Raw genomic sequence first — 12,326 nt, 5'->3', positions numbered from 1 at the left:
CCCCACCAATTCTTTCTGTCCGGCGCCACCGAGTTCAGATGTCATAGCCACTGCCACAAACCCTAGGCAAATAGGTCTCACCGATAGGGATCTCGGTCTCACCGGGATGGGATTGTAATCTCTCTGTTTCCCATTGTAACATTTCGGTCCCACCGAGATGAGCGATCGGTCCCACCGAGATTGCAATGTAAACTCTCTGTTTCCCTTTCGTAACATTTCGGTCTCACCGAAATGAGCGAATCGGTCCCACCGAGTTTACCTGACCAACTCTCTGGTTAGCTTATTACCAAAATCGGTCTCACCGAGTTTGTGTAATCAGTCTCACCGAGATTACGTTATGCCCTAACCCTAACCATATCGGTCCTACCGAGTTGCATGTCGGTCCCACCGAAAATCCTAACGGTCACTAGATTTGCTGAATCGGTTCGACCGAGTTTGTCAATTCGGTCCCAGCGAGATTGGCAAGTTGTGTGTAACAGTTAGATTTTGTGTGGAGGTTATATATACCCCTCCACCTCCTCTTCATTCGTGGAGAGAGCCATCAGAATGTGCCTACACTTCCAGCATACATTTTCTGAGAGAGAACCACCTACTCATGTGTTGAGACCAAGACATTCCATTCCTACCATATGAATCTTGATCTCTAGCCTTCCCCAAGTTGCTTTCCACTCAAATCTTCTTTCCACCAAATCCAAATCCTGTGAGAGAGAGTTGAGTGTTGGGGAGACTATCATTTGAAGCACAAGAGCAAGGAGTTCATCATCAACACACCATTTGTTACTTCTTGGAGAGTGGTGTCTCCTAGATTGGCTAGGTGTCACTTGGGAGCCTCCGACAAGATTGTGGAGTTGAATCAAGGAGTTTGTAAGGGCGAAGAGATGGCCTACTTCATGAAGATCTACCGCTAGTGAGGCAAGTCCTTCATGGGCGATGGCCATGGTGGGATAGACAAGGTTGCTTCTTCGTGGACCCTTCATGGGTGGAGCCCTCGGTGGACTTGCGCAGCCGTTACCCTTCATGGGTTGAAGTCTCCATCAACGTGGATGTACGATAGCACCACCTATCGGAACCACGGCAAAAACATCCGTGTCTCCTATTGCGTTTGCACTCTCCAAACCCTTCCCTTTACATTCTTGCAAGTTGCATGCTTTACTTTTCGCTGCTCATATACTCTTTGCATGCTTGCTTGAACTGTGTTAAGATTGCTTGAACCGTGCTAAGTTGCTAAAATCTACCAAGAACTAAAATTGGGAAAAGGATAGATTTTTATTTGGTCAAGTAGTCTAATCACCCCCCCTCTAGACATACTTTTGATCCTACAAGTGGTATCAGAGCTTTGGTCTCCATTTGCTTTATTTCCATAGCTTTTGGTAGTCATAGCCTTGGTTTCACAACCTAGGAGAGTATGGCGTCTAGTGAGGGAAATTACCACCGTAGGGGTCCTTACTTTGATGGTACTAATTTTGCTAGTTGGAAGCATAAGATGAAAATGCATATTCTTGGATATAACCCCGCCGTTTGGGCTATTGTGTGTATTGGCTTGCAAGGTGAATTCTTTGATGGGAGAGAACCGAACCGTGAAGCTACCGCGAAAGAGTTGAAGATGCTGCAATACAATGCACAAGCTTGTGATATCCTCTTCAACAGATTGTGCCCCGAAGAATTCAACAAAATCAGTCGTCTTGAGAATGCAAAGGAAATTTGGGATAGTTTGATTGATATGCATGAAGGTACCGACTCCGTCAAGGAATCCAAGTTGGATGTGCTTCAAAGTCAGCTTGACAAGTTCAAAATGAAGGATGGTGAAGGTGTCACTGAAATGTACTCTGGGCTTGCTCTTATCACAAATGAGATTGCCAGCTTAGGAAGTGAAGAGATGACGGACAAATTCATTATCAAGAAGATCCTAAGAGCTTTGGACGGAAAATATGATGTCGTGTGCACATTGATCCAAATGATGCCCAATTACAAAGATCTCAAGCCAACGGAAGTCATTGGAAGAATTGTTGCTCATGAGATGTCACTCAAGGATAAGGAGGAGCTCCATAACAAGTCAAGTGGTGCTTACAAAGCCTCATGTGAAGCTCCCACATCATCAAGTGAGAAACAAACCTTCAATGACAAATTGAGCCTAATGGTGAAGAACTTCAACAAGTTCTACAAGAGTAGAAGCAAGGAAAGAAGTTCCAAGTCAAGGTCCTACAATGACAAAAGATCTTCTAGTTGAGAGCATAATTGCTACAATTGTGGAAGACCCGAACACTATTCCAATGAGTATACGACACCCTACAAAAGAAGAGAAGACTCTCCAAAAAGAAGAAGTAGAAGAGAAGAATCACCACCAAGAGAGGGGAGGAGGAGAGATGATCGTTATGAACGAAGAACATCCCGGAGAAGCAAGGATTTGGAAAGGAAGGACAAGTCATCAAGGAGCTACACAAAACAAAGACATCAAGCTCATGTTGGTGAATGGGTATCTGGCTCTGACTCCGACAATCACTCCGAGAGAAGCTATCACTCCGACTCCGAATATACTCAAGATGAAGGTGTTACCGGTCTAGCACTTGTGTCAACCAACTCCTACAACATATTTGATTCACCAAATGAAGGACTTGGAAGATGCTTCATGGCTAAAGGCACAAAGGTATCACACCCCGAGTATGTTGATTTCAATAGTGATGAAGATGACTTGTTAGGTGATGATGATTTACTTGTTGACAACTCTAGTGATGAATACTATGATGAAACATCAATTAATCATGCTAATCAAGATAAAACGAATGACAATGATAAGGAGAAGATTGAGCGTCTAACTAAAGAACTAAACACTCTTAAGTTAGCTCATGAAACTATCTTAGGAGATCATCGAGAACTTTTAAGGACTCATAAGAAGTTACGCTTTCAAAAGCTCAACCTTGAGCAAGAGCATGAGTTCTTAAAGGCAATCAATGATGATCTTTGCAAGAAAAGTTCTTCTTACATTGCCAAGCGTTTACTCTTATCTACTTACATGCCTCAAGTCAAGTCTAGTAACAAGAACAAGAAAGATTCTTCCTCTAGTAGTAACAATAATCATGCTAAATCCAATGTTGTTGCTTCTAGTAGTTCTCTTGATTCCACTAATGACTCTCTTAGCCAAGTTACACTTGAGCAAGAAAATAGCTTATTGAAGGGAATTATAGAGAAAGGTGTTTACAAGAGCCTTGCCGGGAGTAAGCAATTCGAAGAAATTGTACGCAAGCAAGGAAGACACCGGAAGAACCAAGGTGTTGGTTTTGAACGAAAGTTCAATGCCAATGGAGTTGAGTGGGAAGAAGATCAATACCCCAAGACGAAGTTTGTTCCTCAACAACAGAAGTATGATCCTACTTCTTTCAAAGGGACACAAGCTCAAGATGATCTTCCACCACGAGACCACAAGCAAAAAGGCAAGGATAAGCTTCAAGAGGAGATTGATGCATTTGAAGAAGCTCTAAGGCCTTGGTCAAGTGGGTTCCCAAGACTACATCAAGTTCTACTTCATCGAGTACAACTACAACTCCAAGGATTCCCATCAAGATGATGTGGATCCCAAAGAAGAACTAGAGACTTCTTGAGGGTGACTCCGCCAACATACTTCACTCTTATCGTTTTGGCAAGAACAAGTGCAATCAACTTCCACATCTTGCACTAGTTCAAGGAGTCACAAATCCTCTTGTTGGTAAGACAAGGGACAAGGTAACCTAATGCTTTCATAAACATCATCTTGTGTGTGCATCACTCTATGTCTATGGATATCCTTTTTTTGTTCCTTGTGGGACTAACCCTGTAGGTATTGAAAGTGCAACTCACTCCAAAGGATTGCTCCAAATGATCTACATCAACATTGAGCATCCACATCTTCAACACCTACATGAAGTCATCATCAACAAAACCCAAGGTTAGTTCATCCCTCTTAGGGGGGATCTCACATCTAGGGGGAGCTTTACTCTAAGAATTGAGCTAAAGCAACTCAAATGGTGTGAACATAACAATGCTTTATGTAAAAGTGGTAACCGCACTTGTGCTTAAACGATGAGTATGACCTATGATCAAATGTTCTCATTTGACTCCTAAGTCCATATACTCATATATAGATGACCTAGTCATCGCCAATTGCTTGATAGATGCTAGAATTGGTTGTGCATGTTTTGCCACATATTTAATTTGCCATTTTATTGTGTGAGCATGTTGGTTGCATAATTTACTCATTCGAGGACATCCACTTGTTGCTTTGATTGTTTGACTTCTTTTCTTTTGCCAAGTGGATGGACAAGAATGCCTAAGAACCTTCTCTAGCTATATATGCTTTTCTTGTCTCAAACTCTATTCATGCTACATCACAAAGTTTGATCAAGTCAGATTCGAACCACTCTGTGTGAGGAGCACTCGGAGTCCCCGATTCGTCATAGACTTAAACTTCCAAAACTTCTTTGTGCATTTCGGTCTGACCGATTCATCCATTTTGGTCATACCGAGATCACTAAGTCGATCTAGGTTTTCAATCTCGGTGCAACCGATTTGAACTTTTCGGTCACACCGAGTTGCAGTAACTGATTGCAGTTATGCATCTTGGTGCCACCGAGGTCTTCCACTCGGTCACACCGATAGGGTCAGGCTATATATATCCCCGGGCCAAAATTTGGAAATTTCTCCGAACCCCTTCGCCCGCGCTCAGCCTGCTCTGCCTCCCTGGGTCTCTGGATCGTCCTCCTCGTCGCCAGCTGCCTCCCGCCGCTGGTCTCCGCTACCGTCAATGGGAATCGTCTCCGCCGTTGCCGCCATAGCAGGTCCATCGCCGAACTTAGGGTATGGACTTGATCCTTGTGCTAATCTCACTCCGATTCCTAGCACATTGTTTTGCCATGTATCTTGCCATGATTGAGATCACCCTATTCTCTGAAATCACTCCGTAGTTTAGTTATGGATTGAAAATTTAGGGTAAGGTTTCCGCTGAAATCATCTCGGACCAACCGAGTTGGTGAAATCGGTTCCACTGATTTGGCAAAGGCCATTGCACATGTGATTCTCAGTCTGACCGAGAATTGTAAATCGGTGTGACCGAGTTCAGGACTTTGTGAAACCCTAGCAGTCTCGGTGCCACCGAACTGTGACTCGGTCTGACCGAGTTCACTAGTTTAGGTTCCAAAAGCTGCTTCGGTATCACCGAGTTTTCAAATCGGTAGATCCGAAATGCTTTCTGTGGAAAACTAAAACTAAGTTTTGACTCATTCTTTTGCAAAAACCTATGTACTTTGTGATGCTCATCCTATCTATCTCATCTATATCTATTCACAGGGTCTGCTGTCAGTGTTTGCATCATGTCAGATCAGAGTGATAGTCAGAACAAGCTGAGGAGCAAGTTCAGATGAGTGAGGGCACTAGTCCCTCTAGCAGCTATGAAGATGGTAGCAGGAGCACACCCAGCAACTTGCCTAAGGCAGCCACCAGGGCCAGAAATAAGAGAACCTTAGATTTTGAGGATGAGGACTATGTGGCTGTTGAGGATGTGGCCACCTCAAAGAAGAAAGTTCTGAAAAAGTAATATGGCACAGCTGCTGCAACTAAGCCAGGAATGAAGACAAAGGTTCCTGCCAAGAGAATTCCTATGTCAAAGGCCAGAGCATCCACTCAAGATAATTTGGGATCTGAACCCAAAAAGGCTGCTGCAGAAGGAAAGAAGAAGGAGAGAAAGAAAGGGAGATGGTGCAAGAAAGTTGACCCAATGGCAGAATTTGAGAAGCACTCCTCTAACGATGAAGATGAAGAGGAAGAGGTTGCTGCACCAGCACCTAAAGCTCAAAAGCTTATGGGAGATGCTATAAGGTCAGGGGATGCTCCATCTAAGCCCAAAGAAGCTCCCAAAGCTGTTGCTCCGAAACCCAAGTCTGCACCCAAGAGGAACACCAGGAGTATTCCAGCTGCAGAGAAGAACAAGGCCCCAGTGCCTGAAGCTGCTATAGAAGAAGAAGATGATGAGTCACATATCTTAAGGAAGTTGAAGCCCAAAATTCCAGATCACAATGATGCTCATCCAATAGCTGAGGACATGAAGCTCAGGAAGGATGCAGGACTCAGACAGTGGAGATTGACTGATCCCTATGCAGTCAGAAGAAGAACTGCTGTGGACTACAGGTTCCATACAAAGGAACAACAGGACTTCTATGAAACAGTGTTGCTTGACAAGAAGCCTATAGTCTGTGATATGAGATGGGTGGACTGGAAGTACATCAGGGAAAATGAAGAACACTATCCTGGAGTCTATGATAGTTTCAAGTCTTGTAGAGTAGAGGACTTTGTTGGGCAGAAGCTCACAAAGTGGAATGATGAGCTTATTATGCAATTCTACTCCACAGCTCATTTCTACCCAGATGGAAGGATTGTCTAGATGTCTGAAGGTACTAGATACCAATCAACAGTTGAAGAATGGGCAAAATTGATCAATGCTCCTAAGGAGAATGAGGATGACTTGGATGTCTATGCCAAGAAGAAGAAGGATCACAACTCCATGGCACATATGTACAGAGAGATCCCAGATGCTGCTTGTCGGTGTCAAAACTGGCGGATCTCGGGTAGGGGGTCCCGAACTGTGCGTCTAGGCGGATGGTAACAGGAGACAAGGGACACGATGTTTTTACCCAGGTTCAGGCCCTCTCGATGGAGGTAAAACCCTACTCTTGCTTGATTGATATTGATGATATGGGTAGTACAAGAGTGGATCTACCACGAGATCAAGGAGGCTAAACCCTAGAAGCTAGCCTATGGTATGATTGTTGTTCGTCCTATGGACTAAAACCCTCCGGTTTATATAGACACCGGAGAGGGCTAGGGTTACAGAGAGTCGGTTACAATGGTAGGAGATCTACATATCCGTATTGCCAAGCTTGCCTTCCACGCCAAGGAAAGTCCCATCCGGACACGGGACGAAGTCTTCAATCTTGTATCTTCATAGTCTTGGAGTCCGGCCAACGATGATAGTTCGGCTATTCGGACACCCCCTAGTCCAGGACTCCCTCAGTAGCCCCTGAACCAGGCTTCAATGACGACGAGTCCGGCGCGCATATTGTCTTCGGCATTGCAAGGCGGGTTCCTCCTCCGAATAATTTCATAGAAGATTGTGAACACCAGGATAGTGTCCGGCTCCGCAAAATAAATTCCACATACCACCGCAGAGAGAATAATATTTACACAAGTTTAATCTGCTGACGTATTTCGTGGAGTGGCATCACCCACGGCCAAGCCTTTATTCGAATCATTTTTATTATTCCACCTCAGCGCGTTTAGCAAAGCGGTTTCCTTGGCACGTCTTGTCGAAGCAGAGATCGTGTCCCCTTATTCCGGGATTCTCATCAATATGGATGTGGGTAACCCAACCGCGCCCGTTGCCCCGCCTCCTCCATCGAAGGCGAGTTCCAAACGGTCACGGGGATGGCTCTTGGTATTCTCCCCCTTTATAATGAGACCAAGGCCTGTCCCTTTCCTTCGATCCTCAATCGAATCCGCCCCTTGCCCCGAGTTCCAACACCCAAGGCTCCAGATTCGGGCGCTTCGGACCTTCGACAATGTCCGGCTCCGACCTGCAGGGCCGGTGGATGCCCTCTTTCGTCACGAAAGAAGACATGCTAAAGCTAGAGATGCCAGGTACCTAACCTACGAGATTCTGCATAGGTTGCCCGCCCGAGGGCAAGTCATTCCCACTCCCGAGCCCAGTGAGAGCGTCATGTTCGTGTCTCACTTCCGTCAGGGTTTAGGCTTCCCGATGGACCCCTTCGTGAGGGGGCTCATGTTTTACTATGGGCTGGAATTCCATGACCTGGCTCCGGAGTCCATCCTCCACATCTCATCGTTCATTGTTGTCTGCGAAGCCTTCCTCCGCACTACCCCTCACTTCGGATTGTGGCTCAAGACCTTCGACGTGGAGCCGAAGATGATCGAGGGGCGACTGGCAGAGTGCAGAGGGGCAGTTATAAGCAAGAGGGCCGATGCTCCATGGCCCGAGGGCTCCTTTCAAGAGGAGCTTGGTTTGTGGCAGCAGGAGTGGTTCTACATCACCGCTCCTAGGGGCACCAGGCAGGTGGCGCCACCCGCCTTTCGCTCGGGCCCTCCACAACGGCTGGCATCGTGGGTCAACAAAGGGCTTGACTGGGGGCCGTCCAAGGACGTGCCACTTTTGTAGGGCCGCATTCGAGACCTCCAAGAAAGGGAGATCAATCTGATTGTAGTGGCGCAGGTCATGCTAATTCGGCGCCTTCTGCCCTGCAAACGCCGCCCCCTCCACCTGTGGGAATTTAATCCGGAGGGACCACGAGCTCTTCAACACTTCATGGGTACGACACCCGTGGAGATGTATAAATTGTTCTTCGGATCACAAGAGATGTGTCCAGACTTGACCGAGGACGCCGGCCTAAGCTGCAATCGCCCGGATACTCAAGTAAGTAGTCCTGTGTCCGGACATATCGTCCGTTTATTTATCATAGATTTGCCTTTTAACCAGCTATCCCTTGAACAGGAGTGGACAGCGAAAGCAAAACTGATACGGTGTCCGGCCCCCCTCCCTGAGACCACGCCGGATCCTGTGTTAGTCAAGATGTTGGAGGTTGCGCCTTCGGAAGAGGGCGAAGGGGAGAACAGGAAAACTACCGCCTCTGCTAAGGAGGCTCTTAAGAAGGGGGGATCGAGAATCCCTCTCTTCAGGGGGAGAAGAGGACCGCTTCCGAAGACCCGAAGGCTAAGGCCTTAAAGCGGGGGAAGAAATCTGCACCGGAAGGTCCTGTGCCAGGGGAAGCCCCGGCCGCACCGTCTCCCCAAGGGAATCAGCCCTCCAGCGAGCCGTAAGTAGAAAAAGGGGAGTTTTGTAATAAGGGACATCCCTATTTTTATTTCTGAGGATAACCGAAGTTTTTACCTTGTAGTTCGGATCTCAGCCCTTCTCAGCTGAGCTCATCTTCGGGGGATCTTCGTCCGGAGATGATGGAGAGCGAGACGCCTCCATCTGCCGTGCCGTCGGGCGGGGCGGATGACCCTGAGGTGTCGTCGCGGAGGGTCTCCCCGAGTCCGGCGGGGCCGGAGAGTTCGGCACCAACTGGTGTTCGGCCGGAGGAGCTGAAGGATCTGCTTGAGAGGGCGTCTATCTCAGAAGATCACCGTACATTAATGAGTACGGTGATTGAAAGGATTTCATCCGCTGAGAGCGGGCTGCATGAGGCCGTCAGAAGTTTGCTGACGGGGTTTGAGGTACGTAAAAATGACATACCTTTTGACAGTTTTGCACATAGAGTGTGCCATGTATAGATAGTAGCCCCTGAGACTCGGTGCGTTGTCAAAAGTGACGGTGTGTCGAGAATCATAATCTCAGTGTTAAGATGTCGCCATTCCTATTCAGGGGGCGGAGCGTTCGGTGGCCAGCCAGACTGATAGAGTTGCCGAACTGAAGCGGCAACTGGACGTTGCGGATGCGGACATCGCGCTAGTCAATAAGCGACTTGACGAGTCACAAGGTGGGTGGTTTCTCCGTGGTCACCTGGTAAGGGAGCTTATGCCCACGCCTTAAAACATGTATGCTTGATGCAGATAGCGCCGCTGCTATGGAGGGCCTTCGAGCAGAGCTTGCTCGAGCCAAGGAGCAAGCCAGAAGGAGTGATGCGGCTGCCTCGAAGGCAGCCGAAGAGCTAAAAGCCGAAAAGGCTGCTCACTGCCGAAGCAGGGAGGAGATGGCCAGAATGGCCGTGAAGCTGAAGGATGCTACCGACCGCTATGAGGTTCTTAAAAGAGAACGCTGAGCGGGGAAAGAGGACCTGCAGAAGGCCACCGCCGAAGCCAAGGATGCCTGTTCTGCAATGAGGGCTATAAAGGAGGAGCTGCGTCAGGCCAGAGACATTGCGGCTGGAAAGCCCTTTCTGCTGCATAGGAAGTTCATGGGTCCGAAGTATGCTCAGTTGGGCCAGTTGTGGGGTGCGGAGGATCCTTATCTGAATTTGGCGGCGAGTGCGGCGGATCCAGTCGTGCACTTCCAAAGCCAAAAGGATCACGAAATGGAAGAGCTTTTTTGGTCTCAATTCCATAGTCCGGGGCGTCCACTTCCGTTAACCAATCGGTTGGCTGAGTGGGCTGAGCTAAATAGGCTGTCCGGACTTGCCATGAAGGATGTCGTGGCTCATCTATGGCCGGAAAGGCCCAAGCCGAAGAGTTATTTTGGCTTAGTGCAGCAATTCCTTGATGCGGTGCCGCATATCAAGGCGATGAAGCGGTCGGCATGCATAGAGGGTGCACGGATGGCTCTCGCCCGTGTCAAAACATGCTGGGCAGAGATGGACGCCACCGATGTTGCATCCCGGGATTCGGACAGAAGCCGATTACTCGCCGAGCACTATTTTGAGGAAGTCTTGCAGGGCGCTCGTTTAATAGAGTCGCAGTGCTCGAAAAACGTTATGTTCAAATGACATGTATGATTTGTAAAACCATATTTATAATTTAAGGGCTTTTTATACTTGTGCGTTCAAGTATTGAAATATCTCCTGTGCGGCCGTTAATGTATATGTATATATAACCTGAAAGATGGCAGTCTTCGGCTTCAGCCCCCACGCACATGGTGCGGGGGTGTTTGCAAAAAAGCGCATTTTCACACTTAATCCAACATCTTGGTCCTGTGAAGGAGGTGGTAGCGTAGCAAACTAGGCAACCGGACTATAATGCTTTATCACTTTCACTTAGCCATAGGAGTTCAAAGGTGGGGCTACGATATAGCCCCTAGGGTCACCGCGCTCTCCGAATTCGGGGCGCGTGTGTGCCTGACCGGGAAACGGTCCTTCATGAAAGCAGAGGAATTCTAGACATTCCGGTAGTCGATTGAGTGGTTGACCAGTCTCTCGCTATATCATGACAGTCAGTTTTCGGCTTTCTCTACTGAGGTGCTCGCCAGGCCGAACCGGGGCACAATCGCAGTAGTTCTCCTGGTGCCGCGTTAGCCGATAAAATGGAACATAAGGCAGCAAAACACAGGAGCCGGGCAAACCCAACATTTGACCAAAGACATGATTTGGAGATGATGCATATAAGGCCTAACTCGAGACACCGAACACTCCCTAAGGTATTCGGTCTTTATGGAAACGGGCAGAACGATGCCCTAAGCCCCTAGTGTCCGGGTACGCGCGAAATCTTCTGACGCGGTCGATGCCAAAACGCCAGCCTCCTCCTCGGTTATGGTAAGAAACCGGGGGATGTGTATCAACAAGAGACAGTAAAAAAGGTTTACGCGGGGTCTTAATCTGAAAAGAATCCTTTCAACGGGTCCCTGTTGCACGTCTGCGCCTGTGTCTCCGTTGTGATGTATCCTGGACGGGTGTAGCACGTTGTTCATCTGTAAAAGAGAAGAACTTAGTTGGAAAAAAGGATCGTGCGGAAAATGTATTTAAAATAGAGTATGATTTAAGAAATGAATAAAATTGAGCTTTATTAGCTCTCATTCTTCGTTCGTGCAGCCCCTTGTAAAGGGGTATGTGGCTAGGAAGCCCCTTGTTTATTTATACCGGACTCGTTAACCGTGTCCGGGGTCTGAATGACCTATTTTAGGAGCTTTGATCAGCAAAGCCGTATAGGTGTGTGGCTGTCAAGGCAGTCTCACGTTCTTCCGCGGTCGAGGAACACTCGAAGTTTCCCTTCAATGAGATGATACCGCGTGGACCGGGCATTTTAAGTGTAAGAGACGCGTAATGCGGTATTGAGTTAAAGCGGGCGAAAGCTTCGCGTCCCAATAGTGCTTGATGGCTACTTTTGAATGGGGCGATATGGAAGATTAGCTTTTCACGACGGAAGTTGTCGGATGAACCGAACACAATCTCTAGTAGTAAAGAGCCCGTAAAATTGGCATAAGCGCCTGGCGTCACTCCTTTAAAGGAAGTGCTGCTATGGCGAATTTTGGTAGGGTCTATCCCCATTCTGCGGGTGGTGTCCTGGTATAGCAGGTTTATATCACTGCCGCCATCCATTAGGACTTGTGTAAATTGTAGTCCGTCGATTATAGGATCCAATATCAAAGCAGTCCATCCTGCGTTTCGAATACTTCTGGAGTAATCCTGATGGTCGAAAGTAATTGGTTTACACATCCAATTTCGGGACTCCGCTGGGATGGACCGTGCGGCGCGTACTTTAGTAGGTGCCGCCCTATTTTTCCTTGTTATCACTTGAAGTGAATTTACTGTTTTGATTACTTGTGGGAAATTCTTTTGTTTTCCGGCGCTCTGCTTGTGGGGTTCGTTGTCGTCCTCGCTTGGTGTGTCGAGCCCCTTGTGTTCGGCGTTGAGTCGGCCGGA

The sequence above is a fragment of the Triticum aestivum genome, chromosome 4B, assembly GCF_018294505.1.
Source record: "Triticum aestivum cultivar Chinese Spring chromosome 4B, IWGSC CS RefSeq v2.1, whole genome shotgun sequence".
Classification (NCBI taxonomy): Eukaryota; Viridiplantae; Streptophyta; class Magnoliopsida; order Poales; family Poaceae; genus Triticum; species Triticum aestivum.
Note: the sequence above shows the minus strand (reverse complement) of the source record.